This window comes from Dendropsophus ebraccatus, chromosome 8 (genome assembly GCF_027789765.1).
Source record: "Dendropsophus ebraccatus isolate aDenEbr1 chromosome 8, aDenEbr1.pat, whole genome shotgun sequence".
In the NCBI taxonomy this organism is placed as follows: Eukaryota; Metazoa; Chordata; class Amphibia; order Anura; family Hylidae; genus Dendropsophus; species Dendropsophus ebraccatus.
This window is the reverse complement of record NC_091461.1, coordinates 68,412,471-68,426,049: the sequence shown is the minus strand read 5'-3', so window position 1 is coordinate 68,426,049 and position 13,579 is coordinate 68,412,471. Positions and strand designations below refer to the sequence as shown.

Genomic DNA, 13,579 nt, shown 5'->3' with positions numbered 1-13,579 from the left:
TCTCACAGCAAACTCAAAAAATCCAATTAAACTGCAAAATAAAAAAAATCAAGGAAAAAGCGATTAAGTAGGATGTATGGATGAAACTAGCTCATTTTTTATTCGGAGTCACAGAGGACAGGTGAACATGAATCATTATTCTAATAGTCCATTGCCTTAATGCATTTACTTTATTTTTGTTATATTGGGTTGATGCATTTGTTACATTTAGATCTTGGTAATCATAGGTGAGATTAGTCAGTGCCATGTATTCATTCTTAACAATAAAACACATTACTCTTAAGGCAAGTGTCCTTGGAAGGCTACAGAAATGGAGAGCGTCTAAGGAATGGCTGTGCTATGATATATTATATAGATTCCCAGCTTGTATATTATTGTTACATTTATAATCGCTGACATGGGTATTTCTGTGACTAGTTATATGAAGCCAGGCAATATTTAATATCCTCACCTCTAAATTAATTTAGAATCCCTATTAAATCATATCAAATAACAAAAGAGACATTCTCACTGGAATTTCATTTAGATAAATGCAGCATAACCTGGACTGTAAGGCTATGTTCACACTATGAAACAAATGAAGATCCAATCTGGATCATGCAAAAACCATGCAGGACAAAAATTACAATAAACAATATTTTATTTATTAACACAAATCTTTAAAACACACATGATAAAAGATAGGAACCAAAGTAGTACCAAACACAACAAAATCAGTGAGAGGACATAATCTTCAATTTCATACAGTAGACATCATATATTGCCCATATTCAGCTACAGATGTATATGTGTGAATATACATGCATCCACCACTAGATGGCACAAGGTAATGAAACAATCAGGGTGAGTAGGTGAGTAGGACATTTGATACATTCATCCATGGATTTTCTTTTTCAGTGGGTGTCCGGTTACTATTTAGAAAGGCTAGCCTACAGGCTTTGATTATATTTCTGTAATTTTTGGATTGCTCTGCATAATTTTCCAGCTTTCTCTTGTGCCATCTAGTGGTGAATGCATGTATATTCACACATACATCTGTAACTGAATATGTGCAATATATAATGTCTACTCATGATGATCATGTCCTCTCCCTTATTTTGTTGTGTTTGGTACTGCTTTTGTTCCTATCTTTTATTACATGTTTTTAAAGCTTTGTGTTAATAAATAAAATATTGTTCATTGTATTTTTTGTCCTGCATAGTTTTTGCTTGATCCAGATTGGATCTTCATTTGTTTGATTTTTATGCTTTTTGCGTAGGGGCCACCTTTTGTGACAGCCATATTTCATAATAACGGACGTTGTTTGCACGACAACAGCAGTTGTTATGAATTACAGCTGTTGTTTTTACATAGTGTGAACATATTTTTGTATGTACCAAATATTGCCCTTAACCCCTTAAGGACAGAGCCAATTTTGATTTTTGCGTTTTCATTTTTTCCTCCTTGTGCATCAAAGGCCATAGCACTTGCATTTTTCCACCTAGAAACCCACATGAGCCCTTATTTTTTGCGTCACTAATTGTACTTTGCAATGACAGGCTGAATTTTTGCATAAAGTACACTGCGAAACCAGAAAAAAATTCAAAGTGTGGTGAAATTGAAAAAAAACAAACGCATTTTGTTTATTTGGGGGAAATGTGTTTTACGCCATTCGCCCTGGGGTAAAACTGACTTGTTATGCATGTTCCTCAAGTCGTTACGATTAAAACGATATATAACATGTATAACTTATATTGTATCTGATGGCCTGTAAAAAATTCAAACCATTGTCAACAAATATACATCACTTAAAACCGCTCCATTCCCAGGCGTATAGCGCTTTTATCCTTTGGTCTATGGGGCTGTGTCAGGTGTCATTCTTTGCGCCATGATGTGTTCTTTCTATTGGTACCTTGATTGCACATATACGACCAAAAATGCGCAATTTTGCACTTTGGGATTTTTTGGCGCTTACGCCGTTCATCGAACGAGATCAGGAATGTGATTAATTAATAGTTCGGGCGATTACGCACGCGGCGATAGCAAACATGTTTGTTTATTTATTTATTTATTTGTTTACTTTTATTTATAACCTGGGAAAAGGGGGGTGATTCAGACTTTTATTAGGGGAGGGGGCTTTTTATTGACAACAACACTATATATATTTTTTTTACACATATACTAGAAGCCCCCCTGGGGGACTTCTAGTATATACACTTTGATCTCTCATTGAGATCTCTGCAGCATAGATATGCTGCAGAGATCCATGAGATCGGCACTCGTTTGCTTTCGGCTGCTGCAGCCGGAAGTAAACGAGTGCCGAGCCGGGGACGGCGCCATCTTGGAGCGGTCCCCGGCCGGCTTTAGAAACGGAGATCGCTCCTCCGGTATAACATCCCGGGGGAGCGTTCTCCGCCACTAGACACCAGGGAGACGCTGGATCCGGTAATCGGATGCAGCCGTCATGTTTGACAGCTGCATCTAATTACTGTATTAGCGGGCACGGCGATCGGACCGTTCCCGCTAATACCTGCGGTCCCGGGCTACAAGCGGCACCCGGGACCGCCGCGGTTCAGAGCGGGGTCGCCGTGCGGCCCCGCTCTGAACGCCCTTACCGGCAATAGGGCGTACCTATACGCCCTTTGTCGTTAAGGGGTTAATAACGGTCACAAAAGTCCCTACACATAAAGGATACAAGGCTCAAAGCCAAGGCAAATGATCACCACATTTAAGTCTGTCTGCATCCTCCCACTACACCAATAGCACATGGTGACCAGGGTGTCTTTATATACCTATATACCCACCTATATACCTATAGGATTTATACAGAATTGTCGACAACTTATAAAATATTCATGAACTCAGTCCGAAATTTCTTAGTACAGTGGTGCCTTGGATTATGAGCATAATTTGTTCTGGGACCGTGCTTGTAATCCAAATCCACTCTTAAACCAAAGCAAATGTTCTCATAAGAAATCATTGAAATGCAGACAATTGTATAAGTGCATAAACCTTAAAAAATAGCAGCTGTTTGTAGATACAGTATGGCACTGCAGATCCCCACTGTGCAAACAGGCTAGAATAGAGAAGCATATCGCTTCACAACCTTTTGGCTAAGATCAAGTGTAGTATCTGTTCTTATCAGTTTAATATCTGATATGTCCCCTATCTGGGGACGATATATTAAATGTTTTTTTTAGAACAGGGAGATGGAAAAAGAGCTTGCTCTGTCCTCTCCAGGCATTCACCTGGTATTGCAGTGCTTCAAGGTTCAGTGCAAAAAAAAAATAGAGAAGCATGGCTGATGTCATAGGTCTGTGTGGTCACATAACAGCAATGGGAAAGGGGTGGAGGGTGTTTAGCGTGGACCAATCTGGAAGTGAGAATCACAGAGCTGTGCAGGTGGACAGTGACAGAAACTTCTCTATACAGCAGTGTGAATGGCTGAGTGTAACTGCAGACACACTCAGCTATAGACACTGCTGCTATACTGTAAGTGCAGGCTCATTATACCAGCAGTGTGTAAAGCTGGGTGTAAGTACAGGCACCTTATAGCAGGAATTGAGAGGATAGGAAACACAAGTGCTGACAAAGACTGCAGGGAGCATGAGGGAATGAGCAGGGTATATGTGGGCACATAAATGCAGCGCTCTCTGTCCGGGGAGTGAGGGGTTACAGCTAGGGATTACCTCCACAGTCCTGTCCCCTGATGTAAGACTCAGCCTGAAGTGGATCTGCTATGGTTTGGAAGGTGGGGAAGACTTTCGGGGTCAGAGTACAGTGGTGCAGAGCCCGCTATGGCCCTCCACTGCTCCCCCTCCCACCCAGTACAGGGAGCTCTTAAACCAAAGCAACACTCTTAAACCAAGTTACAGTTTTGAAAAACTGTGAGCTCCTCTTGCAAAGCACCCTCAATCCAAGTTACTCTTAAACCGAGGTACCTCTGTATTCTGATCCAGAGATGACTTTGCCTTTTTAAGGACAGTCAGTTTGCTGCCCTAAACCTTTATCTAAATATCCTGGCCAAAGCTTGTTGGCATACCACCTGGCACATGGTGGCCAGGTAGTATCTACATGTCCCAGGAGCCACCTAACTATGCCCCTGTGAGGAGCTCATTGTCAGGGCCGGGACAAGGAGTTTTGGTGCCCTAGGCAGAGTGTCCCCACACTGTATTACGAGCCTCAATACATTCGGTAGTTATCTTATAACACTCTTACCATCATACAGTGATTACATTTTTCCTCTGAACAAAATAGAAAGATATCACCAATGATACCATTGAATAATACCGCCACACCATGACCACCATCACTGCAACCCTATAGCAGAGTGCAGTTACATCCAATGACTCACAGGTGGTGTCCTTTGCGATCAGAGTCTTTCACATTTTCTCTTTTTCTCCATCTAGCGTTGACCACCTTGAAGTCTTCTCCTGGCTGTGAATCCTCTCTCCAGAATCTGCCAGAAAACATTTAGGCTCCAATATATAGCGTAGTTAGGTTCCCTGTAACCCTATATAGTAGTTACTCCCCTCTGTGACCCACAGTTTTAACGTGTGCCTTTTCCCCAATTAGTTAGGTATGCTCTGTGCCCTAGTATAGTAGTAAGGTCCCTATATAATATAGGCCCATTTGTGCAGTCCCAATGTGGTATAGACCCCTGTGTGCTGTCCCCAGTTGTATATATGTCCCCTGTGTGCTGCCCCCAGTTGTATATATGTCCACTGTGTGCTGCTCCCAGTTCCATATATATCCTTTGTGTTCTCCCCCAGTTGTATATATGTCCCCTGTGTGCTGCCCCAGTAGTATATAGACCTCCTGTGTGGTTCCCCTAGTTGTATATATATGTATATATATATATATATATATATATATATATATATATATATATATATATATACACCCCCCTGTGCGCTCACACACACATATATATATATCAGCCACCTCTTCCTCAAAGACCTCAGAGGAAAAGGGCGGTTTGGAAAACAGTTGGTTCAGGTAGGTTGCGAGCTGTAGAGCAGAAGCATAGCACGTTTGGCCTCTCTGTGCAGAATAGTTTTAGTGTTCTTGCTGATATTGCTAGAGATGCTGTTGCTGTTGGAGACATGGCTGCTCAGGTTATTTCCAATGGGGATGTTGTTTTGGATGGGCCACTGAGGGCAGAAGTAAAGGTTAGTAAGAAGAGAAGGCATCTTCTAGTTGGTGACTCGATTGTTAGAGGTGTTGTGGTAGGACAGGAGGAGGATGTGTTTAGAGAGGTGAGATGTCTCCCAGGTGCTACTGTCAGGAGGGATAGGAGACGGATTGTGAACATTGTGAAGGCTGCTAGTATAGATAGCAAGATTGATCTGGTGGTTCATCTTGGAACCAATGACTTGTCCCAAGGAGATGTGGATTTGGTTAAAAAGGAATTTCAAACTTTTAGTCTGGAGCTGGGCAAGATAACAGATTCTGTGACATTTTCAGAGGTTTTGCCGGTCTGTAATCAGAACAACAAGGCATGTCGTATCTCAGAGTTTAATGCATGGTTAAGGCAGTGGTGTAAGGCAGAAGGTTTTGGGTTTGTTAGTCATAGCTTTTGCAAGTGGTGCAAAAAGGACATGTTCAAGAGGGATGGTTTGCACCCATCACACATAGGTACACAGGTACTTAGTGAGGAATTCAGATTGTTTTTGGACAGACATTTAAACTAGATGAAGGGGACAGAAGTATAATAGAGGAGGAGGATTTCTGTCCCCGACCAGTAAAGACAAGTAAGTGTATCCGGATTGGTGAAAGTGCAGTGGTTGGTGCTGTAGACACAGTGGTTGGTGCTGTTGATGTAGTTGTTGGTGCTGTTGACGCAGTTGTTGGTGCGGTTATTGGTGCTGTAGATGCAATGGTTGGTGCGGTTATTGGTGATAAGGAAGGTGCTGTTGGTGCAGTAGATGAATTTGGGAATAAAGGTATTATGAAGCTTAGTAATCTTCGGGCAATGTGTACGAATGCTCGCAGCTTAGGAAACAAGATCTGTGAGCTGACGGCCATTATGTCTAGAGATGATTTGGACCTTGTTGCTGTAACAGAGACCTGGTTTAAAGAGTCTAATGATTGGGAAATAGCTATACCGGGATATATTCTGTACAGGAAAGACAGAGCAGAGAGAAGGGGAGGCGGGGTAGCCATTTATGTCAGGGATAGTCTTAAATCGACACTCATCCAAAATACATATAAAGAGCTGGAGACTCTCTGGGTTTGTATGCAGTCCAAAGAGGGATCTGTTATTAGGATAGATGTTGTCTATAGGCCTCCGGGGCAAAGCGAGGACTATGATAATATGCTGATGGATGAAATTACTAAAATGTCATTAAAGGGGGACATTGTAGTTATGGGCGACTTTAACATGCCGGATGTGGATTGGAATATCCCTTCTGCACTTACATGTAAAAGCAAGAATGTACTGGAGGCCCTTACAGGGGCATCTCTGAAACAGCTTGTGAAGTCACCTACCAGAGGAGAGAACATTCTAGATTTAGTATTTACTAATGTGGATCGGGTGTCTGAAGTTAGAGTGGAAGAAAATCTAGGTTCCAGTGACCACCAGTGTCTATGGTTTGACGTACAAACTGACTACGTCCAATCCCATACTACAACAAGAGTATTGGATTTTAGGAAGACAGATTTTAATAAAATGGGGGAGTATTTAGATAAAGAATTAAGAGGGTGGGATAAAACATCGGGGGCGAGCACTCAGTGGGCAGAATTAAAAAATGTCATTTTAAAGGCAACTAGACTATATGTACGAGAAGTTAGCAAAAGTAAAAGGAAGAAGAATCCATTATGGTTTACTAGAGAGGTTAAGGCCATTGTAAAAGGAAAAAAGGCAGCGTATAGGAAGTATAAGGAGACTGGGAATGAAGCTGACAGAGAGACGTACAAAAGTATACAGAAGGAGGCAAAGCAGATTATAAATGCTGCTAAAGCCTCAAAAGAAGAGGAAATGGCAAAATCTGTTACTGCGGGGAATAAAACCTTCTTCAGATATATAAGTGACAGGAAGAAGAAGAAGAATGGCTGCAGCATTACTAAAATAAGTAATGGGGAGAATACGTTTATTGATGGAGATAAGGCGGTCGCTGACTATTTGAATAGTTACTTCTGCTCAGTGTTTTCAGAAGGCGGCCTTCACAATCACAGGATGGTTGGACACAGCATTGCCTCCAGCTATATGGGTTCGGCTCCAGTATTTTCAGAGGCTGAAGTTGCAGAGGAACTTGCCCGTTTAAAGCTGAATAAGGCGATGGGTCCAGATGGGATCCATCCCAGGGTTCTTAAAGAACTCAGATCTGTGATTGCTGCCCCCCTGACAGATCTGTATAACCAATCCCTGCTAACAGGAGATGTCCCCGATGATTGGAGAACAGCCAATGTTATACCAATCCACAAGAAGGGGAATAAAGAAGAGCCCAGTAACTACAGGCCAGTGAGCCTGACATCTGTAGTAGTGAAAATGATGGAAACTCTTCTAAAAAAGAAGATAATGGATCACCTAAGAATCAACAATTTGATGGATCCAAACCAGCATGGCTTTACTGAGGGCCGATCATGTCAGACTAATCTCATTGATTTCTTTGATTATGCCACAAAAGTGCTGGATGAAGGTGGTGCTGTGGATATCGCCTATCTGGACTTCAGCAAAGCTTTTGATACAGTTCCCCATAAAGAGCTGATAGAGAAGTTGGAGAAAATTGGACTAAATCCCTGGATAGTTCAGTGGATTTGTGGTTGGCTGAAGGAGAGATATCAGAGGGTTGTTGTTAATGGTGTATATTCTGAGCAGAGACTGGTTACAAGTGGTGTGCCACAAGGGTCTGTTCTGGGTCCTATTCTTTTTAATATGTTTGTAAGTGACATAGGAGAAGGGTTGATAGGTAAAGTTTGTCTGTTTGCTGACGACACAAAAGTGTGCAATAGGGTGGATATTCCTGGAGGTGTCAGTAATATGGAAAATGATTTAGCTTTGCTAGATAAGTGGTCCAAACAGTGGAAATTGAAGTTCAACGTTTCCAAATGTAAAATAATGCACTTGGGGAGGAGGAATCCTCTATCCGAGTATCACATCGGCAGTACTGTGTTGGAAAAGACTTCAGAAGAGAAGGATTTAGGGGTAATGATTTCTGAAAGCCTTAAAATGAGTCACCAGTGCAACCAGGCGGTGGGGAAAGCAAATCGTATGCTGGGGTGTATAGCTAGAGGTATAACCAGTAGGAAGAGGGAGATTGTGATCCCGCTGTATAGAGCTCTGGTGAGGCCACATCTGGAATACTGTGTCCAGTTCTGGAGACCTCACCTAAAAAAGGACATTGATAAAATAGAACGGGTCCAAAGACGAGCTACAAAAATGGTGGAGGGTGTGAGGCATAAACCATATCAGGAAAGACTTAAGGATTTGAATCTGTATAGTCTGGAGGAAAGACGGGAAAGGGGGGACATGATTGAAACCTTTAAATATGTTAAGGGACTAAATAAGGTTCAAGAGGGGAGTGTTTTTAGTAAAAAACTGAGCTCAAGAACAAGAGGACACAGTGAGAGGTTAGTTGGGGGAAAGATCAGAAGCAATGTAAGAAAATATTATTTTACTGAAAGAGTGGTAGATACCTGGAACAAACTTCCAGCAGAGGTGGTTGGTAAATCTACAATAACAGAATTTAAACACGCCTGGGATAGACATATATCTATCCTAAGATAATAAGGAAGAAAATACTAAAAGGGCGGACTAGATGGACCCAGTGGTCTTTTTCTGCCGACAATCTTCTATGTTTCTATGTTTCTATATATATATATATATATACACACACACACTTATGTATACACACATACAGACACAAAACTCATACCTCTCAGCTAGGCATGTGGAGCATGCACTTTCTCTCATTCTCTCCATCCTGGGACTGTCATGGAGGGGTCTGATGATGATGCAGATAAGTGGCTGACAGAAGGAGCACAAGACACAAGGCACAGGCAGACACTTCCTGCAGGAAGTATTGTTTTATTTTCAGTCTGACACAGTGCTCTCTGCTGACATCTCTGGCCGAGACAGGAACTGTCCTGAGCAGGAGAGGTTTTCTATAGGGATTACCATAGAAAACCTCTCCTGCTCTGGACAATTCCTGTCTTGGCCAAAAATGTCAGCAGAGAGCACTGTGTCAGACTGAATATAAAACAATGTTTTCTGCAGGACATACAGGAGCTAATAACCATGGGAAGACTTGAGATTCTTTAATAGAAGAAAATTACCAATCTATATAGCTTTCTGACACCAGTTGATTTAAAAGAAATATATTTTTGCTGGACAACCTCTTTAACAGTTGTCGCTCCTGTTGCAGCGGCAAGCAGTACGCCAACAGTGCAATCCCATAGGAGTAGCAATTATTTGCCATGGCAACAGGTGCACTTTTTAACCTATTCCTGGGCATATATTAAAAAAGGTGCCTGTCAAGAGCAATTAGAAATCCCCATAGAAAACCTACCCTGCTCTGGACCAGGGCCGTTTCTAGCACCGTGCAGGCCGGGCCACTCAACGGGGCGCTGACAGCTAGGGCCACTGCACGGGGCGCTGACAGCTAGGGGGCGCCCTCCCTCACCACACAGCATCAGTGACATTCTGCACAGAGCAGGAGGCTTGGACTTCAAAGCCCCCCCCACACACAGTTCCTGGCTCCTGGGGGCTCCTTTGTGTGATAGAGGAGGCAGCAGGGACTCCCCAACATTTCCCCCTGCTGCTCTGCTGATCATTCAGAACACAGGCAGCAGCTCCAGTGTGAGAACGTCTCCTCCCCCGACCCGGCCTGCACACAGCTGAAGAAAGCGTCTGTGTAAGTGCTGCTGCTCTCTGGAGGGAGGGGTCAGCAGTGTAGTGTTGGGGTGTATGTAATTGTGGGGTGGGGGCAGCTTTCTCTATCTTCCTTCTAACTTTCATTCTTTCCCCATAGCTCACAATATTCTGCAGCTTCAGTCGGGTTATTAGCATAGGACCTCTGCCTGATGATTTAACCCTAAAGTTACTGCACTATATTTGTGTGTAAAGAGTGCAAAGGTATGTGTGTTGTACTATGTTATGTATAGTGTGCTGTTTGTGATATCCTATGTTATGTATAGTGTGCTGTTTGTGTTCTATGTATGTGTGATGTCCATACTGTGTAGTATACAAGTATAGTGTGTGTGTATATGTATATGTGCGTATATCTATATCTATATATATATATATATATATATATATATGTGTGTATATATATATATATATATATGTGTGTGTATATATATATATATATATATATATATATATATACTGTAAATGTATGTAAGTACATATCTATCTGTCTGTATATACACCAAGTTTGGTAGTGTGATTTGCAATGGGGTTACATACCCACAACTTGCAGCCTGAGATCTGCTGCGAATCCAGTAAGTGTGAATCTACCCTTACAGTAAGTTCCAGAACCAGACCCGCATGGTGCAGCTGTTGATAACGCAGCCTGGAAAAATAAAAAGATACAGCTACACCATCCGATTCTGGTTCAGGTTCAAACTTACCATAGGTTTATAAGGGTACATCCATACATACCATATCTGCAGTAGATTTCATGCCGGGAGTATCACAGTGAAATCTGCTGTGGTACTGATTTCTATTCCAGTTTATGGCGCTCCATTCTTGAGGCGGATTTTCATTCCTCTTGAAGAATGTATAGTGCCATAGACTTGTAAAAGAGAAAGCAAACCATTAACTTAGATTTTCCCGGTAAGGGTACTATTAACACGAAACGATAATCGGCCCGATTCGGCCGATTATCGATCCATGTAAAAAATACAACGATCAGCCGATGACAACAATCATCGGCTGATCATTGATATAGGTTCTGACCTATATTTGTCGGGCGCCGACCGCGCAACGTGTAATAGCGGTGCACGGACAGCGACTGACAATATACATTACCTATCCAGGCTCCAGGGCTGCTGCTGCGGTCCACTTCTCCCCGGGTCCTGCGCACTCTAGCTTCAAAGCGGCCTGTCAGCTGATCTAGCAGATTGGCGCTCGTTTACAGGTATTATCGGGCCCCCATCAGCCCGTGTAATACCACCCTAACGCTACTAGCGGCACCCAGAAGATGCCAAAATGCTTCCTTACCCTGTGTTCTATGTCTTCTGTAGAAGTCTAGCTGCTGAAACAGTCTATTATTTTGGCGCATGATACAAGCAGAGAGCCGGGAACGAGTAATCTGGGCTGTGACTAGTCATGGCTCTCTGCCTGTCAGCGAGCTCTGCAGGATGACTGACAGGAAAAGAGGTCAGTTAGAAGCCTCTATTCATGTCAGTCATCTCAGAACGCATCCTTTTTTTAACGTACACAAAAATTCAGTCTACTGCGTTTTTGTGTATGTTAAAAAAACAGAAGTCAATGGAAAAACGCATCAGAACGAATACACATGAGCATTCATTTTTCCGCACATTTTTTCGGAAAATTTGGAAAACATTGCAAAGTGTAAGGCATTCTGAGAGTTGTAGTTGTTATTCAATGAAGCTATGGTGTCTCTTCTCACTGGTTCCTTCTGTAGGTGTCCCCCAGCAGCATCCCTCCAGGACACATGTTCCATATAGGGGCACTCTGCAGTCTGGGGGGGCGCGCTTTTTTCAGAGTCGCCCTGTTGCCAAAATGGGCTAGAAACTGCCCTGCTCTGGACAGTTCCTAAAACACAGACAGAGGTGGGAGCAGAGAGCCAGAGCCGGCCTTAGGGTAAATGGCGCCCTGTGCAAAGAGCCAGGGCCGGCCTTAGGGTAAATGGCGCCCTGTGCAAAACTATACCGTGTCCAGTGATCACTTAGACAGCTCTACTATACCGAGTCCAGTGATCACTTAGACAGCTCTGCTATACCGAGTCCAGTGATCACTTAGACAGCTCTGTACTCAATATAGCAGAGCTGTCTAAGTGATCACTGGACTCGGTATAGCAGAGCTGTCTAAGTGATCACTAGACTCAGTATAGCAGAGCTGTCTAAGTGATCACTAGACTCTGTATAGTAGAGATGTCTAAATGATCACTGGACTCGGTATAGCAGAGCTGTCTAAGTAATCACTGGACTCGGTATAGCAGAGCTGTCTAAGTGATCACTGGACTCGGTATAGCAGAGCTGTTTAAGTGATCACTGGACTCGGTATAGCAGAGCTGTCTAAGTGATCACTGGACTCGGTATAGCAGAGCTGTCTAAGTGATCACTGGACTCGGTATAGCAGAGCTGTCTAAGTGATCACTGGACTCGGTATAGCAGAGCTCTCTTAGCTCTAATGCACCAAATATCATCACTAATACAGCCCTGTTACACCAGCTACCCTGACCACCCACACAGCTCTGCTATAACAGCTACTGTCCACACCAGTTACCTTGATTACAGACCCCATTAGCTGCATTCTGTGATCACTAACAGGGTCCTGCAGCTCATTTTTTTCTTTTTAGGTTCCTCTGCCCTGAGAGCAGAGATGATCTCTGCACTGATAACCTCGTTGACGGGACGTAGTACACAGAAAACCAAGTAACTCCTGTGCTGCAGCTGCCAGGAAGAGACGGGGACGCCACACAGGATCCCACACACTATAACCAGAGCAAGGCCACATCACTAATGCTCCTTAGTGCCCTGGCCCACCTCCCCCACCTCATAGCCAGCTGGATCCTCAGAGTGGCCGCATCCTGTCCCCCGCTCTCTGCACATCCACTGGCCGCCCTCTGACCTCCTGTCCTGGACCGCCCGCTCTCCTTCTTCTCTCTCCTGCTGTCCTTGCACTTACGCCTCTGATAACAGAGTCTGGCTGAGCCCAGGCCCTATTCAGAGAGAGACGGACACAGTATCCACTACCTGATCAGACAGGGCGGCAGACAGCTGCACTGCACCCCTAATAGTAGTTATATGTGCTGTGTGTCTGCAGAAGCGCCCCGAACCAACCACCAGGAAGGAGGTCGGGCGGCCCGCTGGGGGTGGGGGGGCTCCTGCAGACAGGCAGCACATCTAACTTTTATATCTAAGTCAGGTGTGCAGTGCAGCTCTCTGTCTGCTGAAACGCCCCCTAGCTGGCCGGGAATAAGGCGCCCTATGCAACCGCACAGGTCACACCCCCCAAAGGCCGGCCCTGCAGAGAGCACTGTGTCAGACTGGAAAGAATACACCACTTCCTGCAGGACATACAGCAGCCGGAAGGTTTGAATTTATATATATATATATATATATATATATATATATATATACAGATGTAGCCAGGGTTAACATGATCCCTTACCCAACAATTGTGTCAGGGAGCTGTGTTAAGTCAATTATAGTGTCAAGTTAAATGCGTAATTGTGATCAAGTTAACACAGGCTACATCTGTATATATATTAGAGATGAGCGAACCTCGAGCATGCTCGAGTCGATCTGAACCTGAACTTTCGGCATTTGATTAGCGGTGGTTGCTGAACTTGGATAAAGCCCTAAGGCTATGTGGAAATCATGGATATAGTCATTGGCTGTATCCATGTTTTCAGACAGAGAGCTTAGAGCTTTATCCAAGTTCAGCAGCCCCCGCTAATCAAATGCC

The 13,579-nt window shown here is 43.6% G+C and overlaps 1 non-coding gene across 1 annotated transcript; it reads left to right on the top strand.

Moving 5' to 3' along the window:
* The first annotated feature begins 3,072 nt into the window (after positions 1–3,072).
* LOC138800213 (U2 spliceosomal RNA) lies at positions 3,073–3,264 on the top strand. The gene has a single exon (XR_011364414.1). It is a non-coding gene; the product is annotated as a U2 spliceosomal RNA (small nuclear RNA).
* The last annotated feature ends 10,315 nt before the right edge of the window (positions 3,265–13,579 follow it).